Source organism: Colobus angolensis, unplaced genomic scaffold, assembly GCF_000951035.1.
Source record: "Colobus angolensis palliatus isolate OR3802 unplaced genomic scaffold, Cang.pa_1.0 Scaffold3, whole genome shotgun sequence".
Lineage (NCBI taxonomy): Eukaryota > Metazoa > Chordata > Mammalia > Primates > Cercopithecidae > Colobus > Colobus angolensis.
In genome coordinates this window covers 12710455-12731090 of record NW_012116265.1, presented here as the reverse complement: position 1 = coordinate 12731090, position 20636 = coordinate 12710455, and the positions used below count along the sequence as shown (strand labels likewise).

The following is a 20636-nucleotide window of genomic DNA, read 5'->3' as shown; positions in this document are numbered from 1 at the left end:
AAGTCATCTCACAAAAGAGAAGGGTGGAAACATTTTGTGAGTGCCTATTCTATGTCAGACACTGCGTTGGCACCATATTTTGCAAGTTTATTTTTTTCCTCTACTCACAGTGATCCTGTGAGCTAGGTACTTGTATTTTTATTAGAACTCATTAGTCTGGGTGCCCTCCAATGAGAATGAGAGAGGGTGAATATTTTTTCCTAGATTCCCACAGCAGGCAGGTGGCATAGCTGTTTTATCTGACACCAGAACCCATCTCACCATACTACTTTACAGTCCTCCTGAAGGACATTTTGGGGTGACAGCCTTCAAAGCTCAGAGACTGGTTTTAATAGTTTAATTTTGCAATGGACAATATCCATGCCAGGTGTTACAATTCTTAACTTCCTCCACATGCATGTGTCCATTAGACATTTGGCTGTATCTGGCTGGAGGGCAGGAGAAAAGTCTGAGATGAATATATGGATTTTATCTGGCAGTATCAGAAATAGTAGGTGCCCCAAACTTTGTTCAGTGAGTAAGATGGAGATTTGAAGTCATCAGCAAGGGGAACTTGTTTGATGTCCTTTGTATCGTTTTCTGTCCATTTGTACTTTATCTTCCCCAAAGAGCTGAAATCATCTTGTACATTGTTTTATACCCTGAATTTAAAAGGTAATTGCTTTTTTCCTCCTTGCAAAATCACGCCTTAATTTTTTTATCATTTATGATTTATTCTCCTGTGTGTCCTATGAAAGGCCAAAGGGCTTTATCTTTTACTAGTAGAAAAGACTGAGCATTTCTGCATTTGTACCAGCTAACAGGACAGAATAAACATAATTGGAGAAATTTAGACCCAGAATTGCAGCTTCAACAATACAAAACAGCAAAGCTGGAAGAGGCTGCTATGCCAGTCTACAAGATAGTGATTCTTGGTCGTTGGTATGGACTGGAAAGCATACCCAGAACGTTTAGGCTATGGCTGAGTTCTCTAAGACTCATGGTGGAAATTATAATCCCTGATCTGAGCTGAAATGAAAGTTTCTATGTGTGAAAATATGAGGTAACATTCTTTGAGGTTTTCTGATGGTTAAGAAGTTAAAACAAGATCATACTGTAAATATGTGTGTAACTTGCTTCCCCCCAGTTGTATATTGTAAACATCTTTGCATGTCAATAAATATGCCTCTACAACAACAACAACAACAAAACAGAGTATACACAAGGGATATACAAACTTTGGTCAACGGGAAGATCTTTGCTGACTCACATTTTCACTAAGTGTGTAACACTTTGACATTCCTAATTCTGTAGCAATATCTGAATTCCAACTCTGCCTGTTACATGTGCTGCCATCTCTTCTTACCTAGTGTCAGCATTAAAATCCAAACTCCCAGGATCCTGAGGCTGGCGATTCCTTCCCCATGATCATCTTTCTACTTCTTGAGCACTCACAGAGCTTGTTACTCTGTTTTCAGTTCTTTCATAATATCTGGGGAGTTCTTGGATTTCTAGAGAGTTCAGCTATTCGTTTGAAATAATTGTTATGTTTTATCTAACATTTATCAGTGGTCATAGTGGGAAGGTTTGGGGATTATGTAGACTTCCAGGAAGTCTTCATCTTTCAGTTCCTAGATTATTCATTGTCCAGATATTTTTTGTCTTGGGGACTATATTGGGTATTGAAGAGAGGTGGTAAAAAATATAGATAGAGAGATAGAGACAGAGATAGATCCTACACTATTAACTTTACATTAAAATTAGACATGGGTTTCTCCAGGAGGCTTCCTCTAACTTTTCTCAAATCTCAAAATTAGCTATTATACATAGCTAACTCACTGTATATTTCCTCGTTCTATCATTCTTTTTTTTTTTTTTTTTTGAGACAGAGTTTCACTCTTGTTGCCCAGGCTGGAATGTAATGGCGCAGTCTCGGCTCACTACAACCTCCGCCTCCTGGGTTCAAGCGATTCTCCAGCCTCAGCCTTCCAAGTAGCTAAGACTACAGGTGTCCACCACCACTCCCGGCTACTTTTTGTATTTTTAGTAGAGATGGCATTTCAACATTTTGGCCAGGCTAGTCTCAAACACTTGACCTCAGGTGATCCGCCTGCCTTGGCCTCCCAAAGTGCTGGGATTACAGGCATGAGCCACTGCTCCTGGCCTCATTCTATCAATCACACTATTTTAATTATAAGTTAATTTGTATCATCTTCAAGATTATAAGCTCTGAAGCTTGTCCCTCTGATTAGTTATTCCACAATGTCTTGCACAAAGTCCACCACATTGCAGAAACAAAATTATTATTGCTGAACACAGTTGCTTCAGAAAGTACTTGAGAATGTTCAGTATCTTTTAAGAAAATTCAATTATCAGTCTATTTTTCCCAACATTCAAGCACTATCCACCTTTCCTTTTTCTCAGGTTTGTTCTCCTCTGTATGTAAATTATCTCAAGCCTCCTGTATCCTTAGAAACAAAGAAAAAAAGGAAACAGTAATACCTCTCTTAGTTTCCTGAATCTAAGGATTGTATTCTATATCTCCTTCTGTCAAATATTGCAGTTTACCATTCCTGCATTTATAAGCTTTTTTAAAAGCCAGCCAAAGCAATCCTGGTGCTTCCCAGATGCCAGTTCCATTGGAAGATTGGTCCCCCATGAAGCAATTTGCTAAAGCACTCTGGCTCTTGCCTGATGTCTGCACTTACGACTCATGGCTAATTTGATTACTTCCTGGTGACTCCCTGAATCTTTTGCTTGTTTCTATACTTCAACCCTAGTTCAATTTTCTTACATTAATTATGTTTTAAGCATTAATTATGTTTTAAGCTTGATTCAAGTCTTATGCTGCATCTCACACTTTTTTAAAAATTAAAAAACAGAATCTTTTTATTGCATCCCGTGCTTTTAATTGACAGCTCAATTCACTTGGGATTTCTCCATTAGGTCACGCAGCTCTGAAAGCTCTCTATTGCCCCCTTCTGGTAGCTGGAAGACTAGTACCTCAATTAGCTTACATAGTCAATGCTAACCTTGTTGCTTGATGTTGCTATGCCTCAGATACTAGTATCTTCCTTTCTTTCTTACATTCTTCACTGCCACTGTTTCTTCATCATCTATTTATTTCTCATTCCTTTAAGACTGACTTCTGCTGCCTCCAGCCTTCTACCAAAACTTGCCATCCCATTGATATAAGGCCCTCTCAAGTCTTCTGGATGATCTCTGTATATGAAAATATTGACCTTCCCTTTCCTACTTAGCCACAACACCTTTATTCTAAGAACTTGAAGTTCCATTAGAAATTATCTACTCTAGGAGTCTTCTAATTTGACAACAGATTAAAATTGCCAGGACAACTTAAAAATACTATTTCCTGGGGGCCCCCTTCCTGAAAATTCTCACCTTTTCAGTCTGAGGTAGAGGTCACTTTTGACCTATTGTCAGCATTAAAATCCAAACTCCCATTTGAACTTTAATTTAAATGTATTTATTCAGTTAGGTAAATCATGCATTGGGTAAAAATTTAAACAATACTTAAATCCACCCTTCCTGTATAAGTCTGTTTTTACAAGCTATAGAGAAATACCTGAGACTGGGTAATTGATAAAGAAAAGAGGTTTATTTGGCACAGAGTTATGCAACCTGTACAGAAAGCATGATGCTGGCACCTACTTGGCTTCTGGGGAAGCCTCAGGAAACTTACAATTATGGCAGAAGGTGAAGGGGAAGTAGGTGTGGAGGAAGGGGGTGGGGAAGTGTCACGCACTTTTAAATGACCAGATCTCATGAGAGCTCACTCACTATCATGAGAAAAGCACTACAGGGGATATCTGCCCCTCATGATCTAATCACCTCCCAACAGGCCCCACCTCCAACACTGAAGATTACAATTTGACCTGAGATTTTGGCAGGGACACAGATCCAAACCATGTCACTTCCCCTTAGCTTGCTTCCATTTCCTCTCCTAAGGCAATCCTTGTTAACAGTTTCTTGAGAATCCATGTAGACACAAATTCCATATTTTAAATACATGTCTCAACTGATTTGGATGCATTTGGTCCACCAAGCTTGAGGAGCCTCTGATTTAATTCACTGCTCTCATCTTCCTTGAAATTCTTTTATCCCTCGACATCCTTTGTGCTGGTTATCGAACATCTCTGATAGTTTGACTCTGTCTTCTTGCTCCACACCTCCTACTTTTTCTGACTGTTTAATGTGGGCATTCCCCCAAACTACTCCCCTTGATCTTCTTTTCTGTCTATGTTTTCTTTCTTGACACATCTCTCCAGACCTATGAATCACTCACAGAATATACTCATATCACTTGCGCCAACATCTCAAGCTAGCCACACGCCAGTAATTTTTCTACCAGTTAGACATTTCTGCCTGGTTGTCTGGGAGCACCTCAAATTCAGCATCCAAAATGAACTCACCTTTCTGTTAACAAAACTGCTTCTGCAGTTTTTTTTTCCCATTGTCCTTACTTCTGTTATCATTGACTCCTTCTCTGCCTCTTTTATGTTAATTGCACCTTGAAATGCCCCACACTTCCCTTCCCTCCACTTCAGTTTCATTTGTTACAGCATTTTTTACACTAGCTTCACTTGTGATTACCACTTCCCTGCCCACGGCTGATAAGCCCCTTGAGGATTCTTGAGGGCAGCAACTATATTTTCTTTATTTCTATGTTCTCAGCACCTCACTCACTCTCTGATAGCAGGTGTTCCACAGATATGTTGGGTCAATGAATACCCGTTAAAGCTCAAATTTTTAACGTGGCAGTCGACATCTTCCATTTCTAATTTACCAACCTCTTTCATTTAGACAACTTAATTTACGCCTTGCTTCAACCAAACTGGACTATTCACAGCTCTCCTGAATGCACATTGCAATCTTCCTTTTATACTTCTTTGTTTGTGCTTTTCTTTCTGTTTGAAATGCTCATCTGCTCCCTGCCTATCAAAATCTTACAAATCCTTCAAGTCTCAGATCAAATGCCTTATTCTTCCCAAAGGCTTCCCAAATCCTTAAGTCCTGGGTTCCCACAGCATGTGGATTGCACTTTAGTCTTACTTCTAAGACTAAATTTATAAAATCATAGGATTTTAGTTGTGGAAGACACGTTAGAGGTTACCTAAGACAACTCTGTATTTTACAGCTAAGGGAACTGAGATACAGAAAGAGTAAATATCTTGCTCAAGATGAAATATCAGTCAGCGACCAATGGAGCCAGACCTAGAACCCAACTCTCCTGAATTGTTTTCCAGAGCTACGCTGCCTATGCAATTGTTTTAGCTTCTCTTCTAGACCATTAGTGCCAAAAGTCAAGGATTAAATTTTATTCAGCTTTAATTCCCTTATAGTATCCAATATAGCGCCTTTCATATAGTAGGTTCACAAAAGCTATACTGGATTGAAATGAACATTTAATATACTGGTTAATAGGTATTTTTAGCCAGAGTTCCCTGGAAAACAGTGTGAGGCAGAGATTACTTGCTGATGTGAGAGTAATGAGAAAGAAAAGGTAGGAAGGGCTAAGGGGCAATGCAGTGGCTACTGCTTCCCAGGGAACCTGGAAACCCAGCAGGTAATGTGGCAAGTGGTCTGTACATCCAAGCAAGGTATCTGTGGACAGGCTGTATGGACTCATGCCTTGGGGCAGTTCATAAGAAGCAACTTACTGTCCCCGTATCTTCTCATATCCTTTTTCCCACCGATCAAAGTTACTCCCCTGCACTTCCAGTTCTGTCATCTGGCCCTTCGATGGCTCTTTGGAAAGCCAGATTCCATACCCTGTGGTAAGGTTCCTCAGTTGAGTCCAGAGTGGAAGAGGATGCAAATAAGATACGCCCAATAAAAAAAGCTCTGAACCCACACCTGTTACTTAACCCTATTACTTGAGATTGTTACTATGTTGATTTTTGAAATCCATTGATGTTGGAAACACAAAACTGGTGGTGGCTTTCCTTAAGAGACAGGCTGAAACAGATAATTTTTTTTTTTTTTTTCCGGATGGAGTTCCACTCTTGTTGCCCAGGCTGGAGTGCAATGGCACAGTCTTGGCTCACTGCAACCTCTGCCTCCTGGGCTCAAGTGATTCTCCTGCCTCAGCCTTCCCAGTAGCTGGGATTACAGGTGCCCACCACTCCTGGCTAATGTTTGTATTTTTAGTAGAGATGCGGTTTCACCATGTTGGCCAGGCTGGTCTCAAACTCCAGACCTCAGGTGATCCACCCACCTCGGCCTCCCAAAGTGCTGGGATTACAGGCATGAGTCACTGCGCCTGGCCGAAACAGATAATGTTTAAATGTTTTGTGCAAGTTAACAGTGACATTCATGAAGAGAATGATGAAAGTACAGCTTGAATAAATTTTGATTTTTCTCTCTTGAGAATAATGTGCAAATCCATGTACGGCTTTTAAAAATCATCAGATTTCAGTGTTTTCTCATATGGTGTTATGATTCTACATTAAAAGACCTATAAACTCTTCTAATTAAATTACTGAAGATAGTGCAAAAGAATCCATGACTCTTTGTCCTCAGATATAACCCATACCCTAAATGCAAGTTGTTCAACAGTGCACATGACAAAAAACACCTAAGTGGGGGGAAGAATTCTTTCTTTCAGAAGAGTGGTTTTACTACTTAAAAAAAATGCCTTGAAAACTTGGACACCCTTCAAGAGCCTCTGAATATTTTTCTTCAGCAGAAATTCCAGCCCAGATGTTCAATAACTCAGGTTTGTTTTGAAAGAGGAAATAAACAAATTTTTGTAAAGAAAGGGCAAAATTTGAAAGCAATTAATGGTGACATGTCCAAGAATTTTGCTTCATTTTATTATTAGCACAACCATTCTTATGAGATTTTATTGTCAGATATTGGAGAAGAGAGGGGGAAAATGTCTGGGAATTGGAGATAAAATTCAACATAAAGGAGACATTTTAAAGCCCAGTCAAGAGGAAAGGAAGAGTGATGGCTAAGCTGACTGCCAAAAGACATTGTAAAGTTACCAGAGAACAACAAGTGATAATAGAGGGCCCTAGGTAAGTTCTGTTCATAGACTTCAAACTTGGAAAGGTGTCCTGCAGACCAAGACCTGCTGACCTAGCTGGCAAAGTTGCTTTAAATGAATTCACACCAACAAGCCTGGAGGGATTATGTCTCTTGATGCTAAAGTGATTCAGTCATACATATCTGAGGGCACTAGGTGAAATTTCTGGAGAATTTTGGAAAATAAATGTGGGACCAGCAAAATAGGATCACTTTGTTCCGGTTTTCTTAAAAAGCATAAAAGGTACATTTCATTTGCTGGGTCACTTAAATGCTCTAAGCCTCTGGTTCTCCTATAAATTGGGGACTATTTACTAGCCCCGTTTATCTACCAGAATTGTTTTGATAATTTTAAAAATATATATATGCAAGCTAATCATAAATTCTAAATCAATATAAAAATGGGCCGGGTGCGGTGGCTCACGCCTGTAATCCCAGCACTTTGGGAGGCCGAGCCGGGTGGATCACGAGGTCAAGAGATCGAAACCATCCTGGCCAACATGGTGAAACCCCATCTCTACTAAAAATACAAAAATTAGCTGGGCATGGTGGCATATGACAGTAGTCCCAGCTACTTGGGAGGCTGAGTCAGGAGAATCTCTTGAACTTGGGAGGCAGAAGTTGCAGTGAGCCGAGATCACACCACTGCACTCCAGCCTGGTGACAGAGAGACTCTGTCTCAAAAAAAAAAAAAAAAAAAGATAGTGACTATTTAAATCTCTTTCTTCTTTGCATTTTCATTGCACTTTACACATACTACTGTTGTAGATCTTACTGTGTTGCATGATGGAGAGGTTTATGTCCAGTTTCCAAACTGGAATGTATGTGAGATACTGGCTAGCCATATGCAGAAGATTGAAACTGAACCCTCTCCTTACACCATATACAAAAATTAACTCAAGATGGATTAAAGACTTAAATGTAAAACCTAAAACTACAAAAACCTTGGAAGACAACCTAGCCAGTATCATTTAGGACATAGGCACATGCAAAGATTTCATGACAAAGATGCCAAAAGCAATTGCAACAAAAGCAAAAATTGACGAATAGAATCTAATTAAACTAAAGTGCTTCTATTTACTTTGTTGAGAGTATTAAAAACACTATGAACAGAGTAAGCAGGCAACCTACAGAATGGGAGAAAAATTTCGCAAACTATGCATCTGACAAAGGCCTAATATCCAGCATCTATAACGAACTTAAATTTACAAGGAAAAAATAAACAACCCCATTAAAAGTTGGGCAAAGGACATGAAGATATACATGTGGCCAAAATTCATATAAAAAAAAGCACAGCATCACTGATTATTGGAGAAATGCAAATCAAAACCACAATGAGGTACCATCTCATGCCAGTGAGAATGGCTACTATTAAAAGTTAAAAGAAATGCTTTTACCCTGTTGGGAGTGTAAATTAATTCATCCATTGTGAAAGACAACGTGGTGATTCCTCAAAGACCTAAAGACAAAAATACCATTTGGCCCAGCAATCCCATTACAGGATGTATACCCACAGGAATATAAATCATTCTATTATAAATACACATGCATGCATATGTTTATTTCAGCACTATTCAGAATAGCGGAGACATGGAGTCAACCTAAATGTCCATCAATGATAGACTGGATTAGGAAAATATGGTACATATACACTGTGGAATGCTATGCAGCCATAAAAAAGAATGAGATCATGTTCTTTGCAGGGACATGGATGAAGATGGAGGCCATTATCCTCAGCAAACCAACACAGGAACAGAAAATCAAATCCCAGATATTCTCACTTATAAGTGGGAGTTAAATGATGAGAACACATGGATACATAGAGGGGAACAGTACACATGGGGGCCTTTTAGAGGCTGGAGGATGGGAGGAGGGAGAGGATTAGGAAAAACAACTAATGGGTACTAGGCTTAATACCTGGATGATAAAATAATCTGTACAACAAACCCCCGTGACACAGGTTTACCTGTGCAACAAACCTACACTTGTATCCCTGAACTTAAAATAAAAGTTTTTTTAAAAAAGAATAAAGGGTAGCAAACACACCTTCCTACTACAAAAGAAAAAAAAAAACAGTAGGCTATTGGTAGTTAAGTTTTGGGGGAGTCAAAAGTTATATGCAAATTTTTGATTATGCAGTTGTCAACACTCCTAAACCCCTGCATTGTCAAGGGTGAACTGTATATGTTTTTGTGAATCTTTTTATGAAACTGTTTTTAAATGTCAGTTTTTTGTTGACCCTGCATGACTGTGATAGAATTTTTCTACCTTGTGTCCCCAAAACAGATGTTGTTCCCTTATAATACATTTTATAAAATCACCACTGCAGAGTGTTTTGTTGAAGTGATCATCTTACATGAATGCATGAGCAGTAACGGGATCAATCATTCTTACTCCTGTCAAGCTTTCAATTACATTCCAGAGTCCCAACACAAACCTAGCAGCTTGTTGGAATATCTAGATGCCCTTTGCTTCTAGGTCCTCCCTCTTTCCTCCCAGATTTGGATTAACTTTAAATGAGCTATTATCTGATATGATGCCACAGTTTCCATGATTCATATTCATTTTTTTAAAACTTTCCTCTATGATCTAGTAAGTGACAATGATTGATTTATTGCAAAATTTTCTGAATCGCTTTGCTCTGTCACATTAAGCTTTCAGCTAACCAGCAGAGGGAGCACAAAGAGATACATTGGTTTTATTTCAGTGTACAGGAAGTCTAGTTACTAAGTGGATGAAGAACTCCCACCCATTCAGATCTGGTTCTCAATGGCAAGAAGCACTGTTCGGGTAATCACAAAAACCTGGGCTTTAAGCAATGATACCACTACGAATTTATTCTCTTGCCTAAGATTACTTCGAATTTCTATAGTAGAGGGGGAGGGGGGACTCTATTTTGCACTAGTTCTTCCTTAAATTTTAAAGAAATTGACCCTGTGGACTGAGGTGGGTGCAGATGGTGGGATGGAGAGGAAACAAAACTTGCTTCTCACCTAGCTTCCACTCCAAATCTGTTTCTCCCAGAGCAAATACAAGATTTAGCAGTGGTGTATGAAGTCTGTTGCTGCTTTATTCTCTAGGAAGCCTAATACGTCACGGTGTTCACAAAAATCAAATGAAATATGGAGATAATTATGACATAAGTAAATTATATACAGACAAATATAGTTCTATTCTGAGATTATCCTGGATTAGAAATTAGGTTATGTCTGACTTCTGGCAAAATTACAGGACAGGGCAGGTTAATGTCTAATCTGCCTACCTCCCAGTCCCCAGGTAGCTGTTGCCTGAAAAGGCATCAGAAGATACTTAAGAGATAGGAGATTGTTCATATTTACTTAATTTTTTGGATGAGGCTGTTTGTCTGGACTGTCTCATGAGGTGGTATTTACCTACTTGGGAAGCTCATTCTCCCATTTAGGACTTGGAAGCATTCTCATTGTACAACAGTGAGAGCTGGAATGCCAGATGAGTTGTTGTTATATCATTATGAACCATCCCAGTGCCCATTTGATATAGTTAATAACAAGAATTAATGAAGTAATATAAAAAGAAAAAATAGAATCCTTGCCCTGATCCAAGACAAAGGGACAAAAAAATTATTTCTGAAATTTGAGTGAAAAAAAATGTTGGTTGCTTCTATTCTTTTAAGATACTGCCTGAGAAAAGTCAGAGTGTGTGTGTTATGTGGGAAATAAGAAGAGTATTGGAGGGGCAGGCAATCATTCATCTGCTAGATTTCTTCGTTCAAATCAATATTGTTTGAGTGCTAACACTGTGCTAGGTGCTGGCAATGGAATGCTGAATAGAACAGGTAAGTTGCCCACACTTTCATGGAATTTGCACTTTAGACAGTCAACAGTGATCAAATAATTACATGTTTCGTGAGTGTTACAAAGAAGAAAAACAGACTTCCATTATGACCTCTTATATAATCATACTGCAATATCTTGAAGCTACTACTTATAAAGATCAAGCAGAAGCTACTGCTGCATACTAGAGAACTTTAAATGATTTCCAACATCGAGAAACTTGAATTTGTTAAGTAGTAGTTATTATAAAAAGAAACTGGAATGGCTAATATTGGCTGTCTCTTTAAAGCCAATATAAAGAAAATGAGTGATATACTACATTATCTTGACCTCACTGACAACTAGATAGCCTAAGAAACAGTGTGTGCAATAGAGCAGAAGGAAGAATCAAAGGACATATTTTATAAGGATAATGAGTTCTGCTTTCTTTTCCCCTTCTGAGCTATGATAATTTTTGTCTCTTTTGTAATCATACCCTCTTGGAAAGCCACTGGCTTGGACTGATTTATGCCTACTACAGGTTTTTGTTTCCAAAAGTACATCTCCATGACTAAGGAAATGGGCTGTCTCAGGTTGGCTGGTTCCATCAAGAACACTTAAAACTTGATTGCCCAGTTGTAAAACCAACTGGGGTCTTAGCATACATTTGCATTTTCTCATCGGCTAGTTTTGAGGATATCATATTGCTTGGAGAAGAAAGAGGCAGTAGTAATTATAATTTTCATGGACTTACAGAGTTTTTAGAGACTTGGATATCATGTACTTTAACCTTGCACCCAGTGTAAGAATCTCCTATACCTGATTCATGATATTCATCTTTTGAATACACAGGGTAAAAAGAGCTTACTATCTCATTTTTGAAGAATTCCATTATTCTTTTTTATATTGGAGAAAATCTACGACCATTAGTCTTAGATATGTTCACCAGAGCCCTCATGGACCAAATCCGAAGGAATCATTTGTACTTAATGACTTTCTTCCTCTTCACCACTAACAAGTCTTTTCTCTTTCAGACTAAACATTCCAGGTTTTTCCTCCATTCTGTATACAACATGATTCTCCAAATTGCTCCCATTTTGGATGATGGAGATTGAGGAGGTGGAGGATCAAAATATTAGTGTGTGTTTTCTAACATATTTGCTATTTCTCTCAGGTTTGTGACATTAGCAGGTTTGATCAGTATTTCACCTGTGCTGCAATTCACATTGATAATTAAACTATACAGGGCTACTTTAATTATAAAGCTAAAAGTGGATTTTTTTTTTCCATTAAGCTTGCCAGACAGGATGACTTGCCAACTCATTCTCTTTGGGTCTATAAAATGCCCAGTGAAGTCATATTGGCTCTAAAATCAAGCTCTGGATTTGAAGATGCTGCCATGCTGTTGAGTCAAAAGAATATATTATTTTTTATTTCTATTAGACCAGTAATTTTGGTAACTTTGGCAAAAGGAATATAAAAACAAGCAATCTCCAACTTGTAGGGTTGTATTGCAGAAGTCAATTGTTTGGAATGTATTTCACATGAGTATTAAATTTTTGGGCAAGACTCCCAATTTTTTTTTTCTTTTTAGACACAGTCTCACTCTGTCACTCAGGGTGGAGTACAGTGGCGTGATGTCAGCTCACTGCAACTTCCACCTCCCAGGCTCAAGTGATTCTCCAGCCTCAGCCTCCCGAGTAGCTGGGACTACAGGCGTATGCCACCACGCCTGGCTAATTTTTTGTATTTTAGTAGAGATGGAGTTTCACCATGTTGCCCAGGCTGGTCTCGAACTTCTGACCTCAGGCAATCCGCCTGCCTTGGCCTCTCAAAGTGCTAGGATTACAGGTGTGAGCCACTACACCCGGCCAACATTTTTAACTCCTAAGACAACTGACATTGTAATACCACCCCAGTAATCAGTTGCAAACCAGAATGTCATATCAGGTTCTTTAACTTAACATGTACCATAAGCACCACTAGAAATATTTCGACATCCAGCATGATGTTTAGCAATGTTTTTCTGGATTCAGATGACCAGGATAACTGCTGGGAACACCAGGAATATTTTCATGCTTTTATTCTCGTATCCAATTGAGTTAAGGATCCCTGGCCCCACGTCTGCTGAATAAAGAAAACTGGGATCCTTGTGGCCTGAATCTGGTGGTGGCTGGGAAGGTAAGACAGTGATAGATGCTGCAGAGCTTCTGGAAGAAAGCCTGCCTACCACTGGGGTTTACTCTTCAGTCTTCATGGGTCCCAGTCGGAGTCCCATTCTTTCTTTCCCTCCACGTCCGTCTGATTCATGGCCTCTTCATACTCATTCTCTCTCTCTCCTCCTATTCTCTCTTCCTCGGGGGTCATGGCAAAGTCTTTCAGTTTTGTTTCACTTATCCCTTAAGCACTCTCCAATGCTTTAACAGTTTTCTGAGGTTTGTTTTTCCCCTTCTAGGTAGCTAAGGAATTAACTAAGAAGGGAATATTGCTAGTTGCAAAAGGGAAGTGGGGGTCTATAAAGGATCTCTCCAGTGGCAGCCTCTGTCTCTCAATTTCGCTCCCATTTTCTATCTCACTTATAGCTGGCAGGGAGAGGCAGAATCACCTGTAGACGCTACTTGGGGACTGAGTAAAATGCACCAACTTTTCAAGGGAAAGCAAAGACAGGCTATTCTAGGCCTTAAGGGGAAAGATGGTGAGGTAGGTCTGACTTCTGACCTTTGATGAGAACACAGAACAGGGCTTCTTTGTGGGAGTTGGGAGTGAGAAGTTGGGAACTAACTTTTATTTTTTTTTAACTCTTAATTGCATTTATTTTATGCTGAATTTATTCCCATGCCATAAGTTTTTGTTTCCTCAGTTTCTTCTGAGATATCTTTTTTTCCTTCTGTACACGGAAGTATCATATGTTGCAGAAATATCAGCACAAGAGAAACTTACTGAATCCTTACTGAAAAGGAATAAATTGTTCCAGGTTGCTCCTCTTCAGGTTTAGGAACAATTTGTTCCTTTTCAGTAAGGATCATCTTGATGTGGCAGGGAGAGTGCATGTGTGGGTTAATCCGACCATGAGCTCTATAAGGCTAGTAGCAAATCTTAGGTGCTTTATTCACCTGGATATGTTCAATGACCAGAGAATCTACATCTACACCCTTAATTTCGGCATTTCTCTCAGCATTTATAAACATGTGCAGCAAAAATTCAGCACTCATTTTGGACCACCAACCCTGTGTCCAGCCCCACTGCTTGGCCTGGGCACTACCAACTCCCCCATTGTAATGTTGGAATGGTACACACTCTTTCTGTGAAGTGACATCTTTCAGATACTTGGTGACTTTTCGTATATGCATACCCTTGTTGGCCTGGGCAGTTTCACAAGTGTTCTTAAAGGAAACACAAATATTTGAAACTCTTGATTTGCCTGATTTTGAGAGATTTTCTGGGTCAAGTGAATAGCAAATCATTTTCACAGATCACCTCAGGCCACTGAGGGGAAGAGTAGGACTAACTTTCTTGATCTTGCTTTCGCCTGCCTTCTCTTTTCACAAAGGAACAGATGTTCCCAACCCTTCCCAAGGTCAGTCTTTCACTGTCATTCTTTTTTTTTCCTCCCCTTCTAAGACACACTTGGCTATTGCAGAAACACAGTTCCTTAAACACAGTCCAAAATTCAAGCAGCTCTGAATATTGAAAATTTTTGGCAACCTACATTGCAGCAGAATTCAGCCCAAACTGACGTGAGGTGATATCCATCTTTATTTACTCACATATTTACTACAAAAATATCAATTATCAATGTGATTGTTTCAAAGTACAGCCCCAGATCCTACTCGAGTATAATCAAACATATGTGTATTACCTTTCTGAAAAATCTGAAAATTTTTGAATTCTGAAATACATCTGGCTCCAAAAGTTTCTGGGTAAGGGATTATAGCCCTTTATTTCCTGTTTTCCTACATCTTTCTCTTTCCAGCTAAGTGCAAAAGAGCATAGACTCTGGTATCCACAGCTGAATTCAAATCCTATCTCTAATATCGGTTGTGTGTGATTTGCTCTGTTTACTTAACCCGTCTGTGCTTCAGTTTCCCCATTTGTAAAATAGGGATAACAATATTACCTATCTCAATGTTGTTGTGAAGATTTAATTGAGTTAATCTATGTAAAGTGCTTAGAATAATCTCTAGCACATAGTAAGCACTATAGGTTTGCTATTATCATCAACCTTAATCCTTCACTGTACCCAAAAACATTATGTCCCAATTATAAAATCCCTGCTCTTCGCCCTATTTTCTCCACAGTTAACCCTCTATCCATTTTCTTCCACTCATGCCGTAAACAGAAAACCATTTGTCATTAGTTACCATTGACTACTCCTCAACTGGCTGAAATCTGGTTTGCTATCCTATTTCTCAACTCTATGGTAATTTCTCTCTTTAAGGTCCCTAATGCCTCTTAACTGCCAGTTTAAAAGACTGCTGTTTAGTTTCTTTTGTGCTGATATTTCTGCAACATATAACATTTCTGTGACAAATAGACTCAGTTCTCCTTCTACTTCATTTTCATTCTACTGCTCCGGTGACTTGCTCATTAAAGGCTGACCTCCCCACGCATTTCATCCTTTTTGTACAGTACACATGCTCCTTAGAAAAAGTCTCATCCATTTTAAAGTGTCAGCTATCACCTGGATAATAATGACTGCCACATTTTATCATTAGCCCTGACCTCTCCCTTGTGCTTCAGACTATATTTCCTATTTGCCTCCTGCATCCAGCACCGCTACTTGGCCAGGGCACTACCAACTCCCCCATTGTTTTGTTGGAATGGTGCACGCTGTTTCTGTGAAGTGACATCTTTCACATACTTGGTGACTTTTCATATAGGCATACCCTTGATGGCCTGGGCAGTTTCACAAGTATTCTTAAAGGAAATGCAAATATTTGAAACTCTTGATTTGCCTGATTTTGAGGGTTTTTCTGGGTCGAATGAATAGCAACCATTTTCACAGATCCATCTCCACTTGGATGACCTGCAGGAATCTCAAATGTAACATATCCCAACAAAATGTATTATCTTTTCCCTGACATCCTGCCCCTAACCCCCATTCCAGCCCTCAAAAGAATCTCACGACATGTATATCTTTTTCATTTTAAATCTCAGTTTCAATGGCATTGCACACTTCACCTACTAGCTTAGGCCAGAAATGTTGAATCCTCATTTGTCTTTAACTTCCACATTCAATCAGTCACTAAATCCCACCAATTTGTTTTTAGTAACATCACCAGAACCTGCCTACTGATTTACTCAGGGCTTGTACTAACTATCATGTAGACCAGTGGCTTGACCTTTTTGCCTGTAACCCATGGTATAAAATGTATTTTATATTGTGCCCTGGGATATAGACATGTTTATATACATCTGTGCTCTATTTTATTTTATTTTATTTTATTTTATTTCATTTCATTTTTCTAAAATTATGGTTATGATACCCTAAATTGATTTTACAATCTACCAATGGGTTACAACCTGCAGTTTAAAACACCCTGAGCTAGAATAACAGCACTTTACTCATCTCCCCACTCCAACCCCACTATGTCTGTAACAGTGGGTCAATAGGTAACACTTCAAAGGGTGTGTGCCAAAACCCTTAAGGGCAGGGGTTGTAATCTGCCAAAGAAAATGCTCCCAAGAAAGTGATTCTGATATCTCCTATATGTTCTACTCAGTTATCAAGACAATACTGAATATTTCTTAGACATGTACTATACGTAAAGCACACAGCTACGGCTCAAATAAGCATGGCTCACTGATTTGGCACTCACATTTACATGAGCTTGGAACCCTCAAAAGCCCTTAACACTCCATGTATTTTCACACCTCCATTGACATTGCACATACTATTCCCCTTGCTTGGAGTGTCCTCCATACTCCCTTTCATCAGGCAAATGCCCACCTGTAGCAATGTATATAAAAATCTATTTATTTACCAAAGACAGTTAGGTAGCAGTAGGGTAGTAGTGGTACTGGGCCCAGTTTATGTGCCTCTCCAGTTACTCTGTTTCCTGGTCACGATGGTCCCTGCAACCGCCATGGTCATTGCTACCAGCTCACCCCACAAAGTCTGTCACAATAGCCTGCCCCTCACTCTTTGATTTGCTCTGACTCAGAAATACTGGAAGTCACGTTCATGGTTTATTTAAACAAGGAAAAAGATATGTCTGAGCAGGATGCCCCACAGGTGTTACAACCACATGGCGTTCTGATTAAGAAAGTTTCCATCCTTGGATACTCACGGTTTTCTCCTCATTTCTCTCCTACCTGGGAAATATATGAGGAAGGCACTGTTAGGATCGCCCCGTTAAGGGTGAGGGAACCGAGCCAGAGACTGAGTGATTATTGCAAGGCACTTAACCAATATGTAGCAAAGCCTATAGTTTGAAAATATCTCTGGAGATGAAAATATGCTACTTTTCTCTCCTATAATATTTAAGAGGAAAAGACTACAGATCCAATTTGTACTTGTCTATGCACTTGTCCTGTTTCTCCTGCCTTCTCGTGGAGGGGACTCAAACCTTTGTGTGTGTGTGTGTGTGTGCTCGCGCATATCTCCGTGTGTGTACTCTCAATCAGCACTCTAAAATATATTGGCACTCTGAAATATATGTGTATGTATACATGTTTTATAGGCACATATTACTGTATAATATACCATGTAAATTATAAAACAAACACACAAAAACATAAATTCAAATAACATGAATTTTTAAAATTATAAGAAAAAGTTCTAATATTTTTTCTGCACCCCCAGTGTATTACCTTGGATACTGTATTTTGGAGACCTGACATAAAGTATCATACTTAGTAGAAAAACATATTTGCTTTCATATACAGGAAAAATATTGATCCACAATCAATACTGTTCACAGGGTTGCTTCTCAAGCTGTTGTGTTGCCTGAATGTCATATCCCCCAGGATGCCATTCAAGACAAGTATTTGCAGTTTGAGATGGCTAATTCTAATTAGGAAAGCAGACTGCCACCACAGGTTATAATCTGACTAATGTGTTCTTGGAGCCACAAAGCTACTGAAGTTTTCGGGTATGATGTCAGTAAGGAGTGATGAAAGGAGGACCGGATTAACAGCAGATAAAAGTTCTAAATAATTTGACCTCTGCCTAAAAGAGCGATGGGCCTTGAACAAAACATTTAATAATAACAGGTCCTTTGATTAAATTGCTTTGGCATGTATTTAATATTAATCCCACTGACACGATACTAACCCTATGAAATAAGGTACTAACCCTTAATTTTATATCATAAATGAGCAAAATCTTAAAGAGAGTAAATGACTTGCCCACACAGTAAGAAGCATAACTGGGCTTCACAATGGTATTTTTGACTCATGTATTATCTTACCTTGCTTAACCTCTTTGGGCTTCATGCCTTTAAAATAAACTTTCTGTTTTAGAACAGTTTTAGGTTTTTAAAAAAAAGTTGTGAAGATGGTCCAGGTAGTTCCCATATACTTTACAAACATTTTCCCCTATATATTCACTCGCTAGGGCTGCTGTCACAAAGCCCCACAGACTGGGTGGCTTAAACAACACCAGTTTATTTTCTCTCAGTTCTGGAGGCTACAAGTCCAAGATCAAAGTGTAGACCAAGGTCAAGAGGCTTTGCTGGGGCGTCTCTCCTTGTCTTGCCCATGGCCTCCTTCTTGCTGTGTTCTCACATGGTTATCTCGTGTCTGTGTTTTGTCTCTGTCCTGATCTCCTCTTCTTATCAAGGACACCAGTCATATTGGATTAGGGCCCACCCTAATGGCATCATTTTAACTAAATTATCTCTTTAAGGGCCCTATTTCCAAATATAGTCAATTTTTTTATTTTCTATTTTTTATTTTTGAATCTTATTTTTGTCATTGTTATGTATTTAAATGTTTGCATCCTCCCAAAATTCGTGTTGAAGTTCTAACCCGAATGTGATGCTATCTGGAGATGGGGTCTTTGGAGGGAATTAGATTTACATGAGGTCATGAGGATTAGTGCCCTATAAGAAGAGGAAGAGAAATCAGAGCTTGATTTATACTGACACCTTGATCTTAGACTTTCCAGCCTCCAAAACTGTAAGAAATAAATGTCTGCTGCTTAAGCCATTCAGGCCATGGTATTTTGTTGTGCCGGTAGACAAAGATAGTCATCAGGTCTCCCTGAGCAACTCTTGAGTCTGACAGTCTTACAGTTTTCTTGTTTTTGATGACCCTGAGAGTTTTGAGGAGTACCGGCCAGATATTTTGTAGAACGTCCCTCAATTGGGATTTGGCTCTTTTTTTCTCATTAATAGACTGGGGTTATGAGTTTTAGGGAGGAAGACCAGCAAGGGAGAAATGTCATTCTCATCACTTCGTATCTAGGGTTCATACTATCATCATGTCCTATCACTGATGTTGTTGACATTGATCACCTGGCTGAGATACTGTTTATCTGGTTTATCCACTTTCTCCCATAACATTACAATTTTCTCCTCCTTTCCATACTGTATTCTCACTTACAGAGTGGGAAGTTATAGGACTTCACATATGTTATTTGTAAAACAGCAGGACTGGATTAGTTCATTTCTAAGTCAACTCTAGTTTGTTCCTTATAATCAATGAGAAGTACTGTCCTGATTGAACAGGAAATCTATATTCACAGAACAGGTTGAGAGAGCAGGATCACTTAGGTTCAAACCCTTAGTTTTAACCTTCTTAGCACTCTCTCTGAACAGAAGGACTACAAAAAAAATTGTGAATGTAGCAATTTAATGATCTACTTTTTGCAAGTTGGCACTCATATTATGTATTGATCAACCTTGGACAGATCACTGTGTCTGACTCAATTCTGAAAACTTGTGGAGGGTTGGAGAGTAGGGGTATGTCTACTCTTCACCTAACAATACTGATGACACTGTTGGTTATAAAGTAATACTCAATAATTTTGTTGATTGCTGATCAGTTACTTCAAGCACAAGAAACTCGTAAAACTCGTAGACCATTTTCTTTCTTTTTTTTTTTTGAAATGGAGTATCGCTTTGTTGCCCAGGCTGGAGTGCAGTGGCACCATCTCGGCTCACTGCAAGCTCCACCTCCCAGGTTCATGCCATTCTCCTGCTTCAGCCTCCTAAGTAGCTGGAACTACAGGCGTCGGCCACCACACCTGGCGAATTTTTTGCATTTTTAGTAGAGATGGGGTTTCACCACGTTAGCCAGGATGGTCTCCATCTCCTGACTTCATGATCTGCCCGCCTTGGCCTCCCAAAGTGTTGGGATTACAGGCGTGAGCCACTGTGCCTGGCTTTGTAGACCACTTTCTAGAACAAGTAAAATTTACTAGAAATTTTATCTTGGACACGAACTCTAGGTAGTTTGCATTTCTTATTCTAGCATATAGTGCATGCATTGAGATTATACCAATATAAATATGTAAAATAAGGCAAAATAAATGAATATCAAAAGGAAATTAAGGTCTTTAACCTTTATCTATGTGAATTATTCTTAAAATGTGAAGAATTGCTAGCTATTTTATATCCAACTTCTTATTTCCTACACCAGTTTGAAACAAACAAATGGAAGAACATTCCATGTTCATGGAGAGGAAGAATCAATATCGTGAAAATGGTCATATTGCCCAAGGTAATTTATAGATTCACTGCCATCCCCATTAAGCTACCAATGACTTTGTCACAGAATTGGTAAAAACTACTTTAAAGTGCATATGGAACCAAAAAAGAGCCCGTATTGCCAAGACAGTCCTAAGCCAAAAGAACAAAGCTGGAGGCATCA

General features: G+C 39.1%; 1 protein-coding gene across 2 annotated transcripts in view; it reads left to right on the top strand.

The window, feature by feature from the left end:
* Positions 1-20636, top strand: part of TSHR (thyroid stimulating hormone receptor) — a 164759-nt gene that overhangs the window by 29667 nt on the left and 114456 nt on the right. The window lies entirely within an intron of this gene.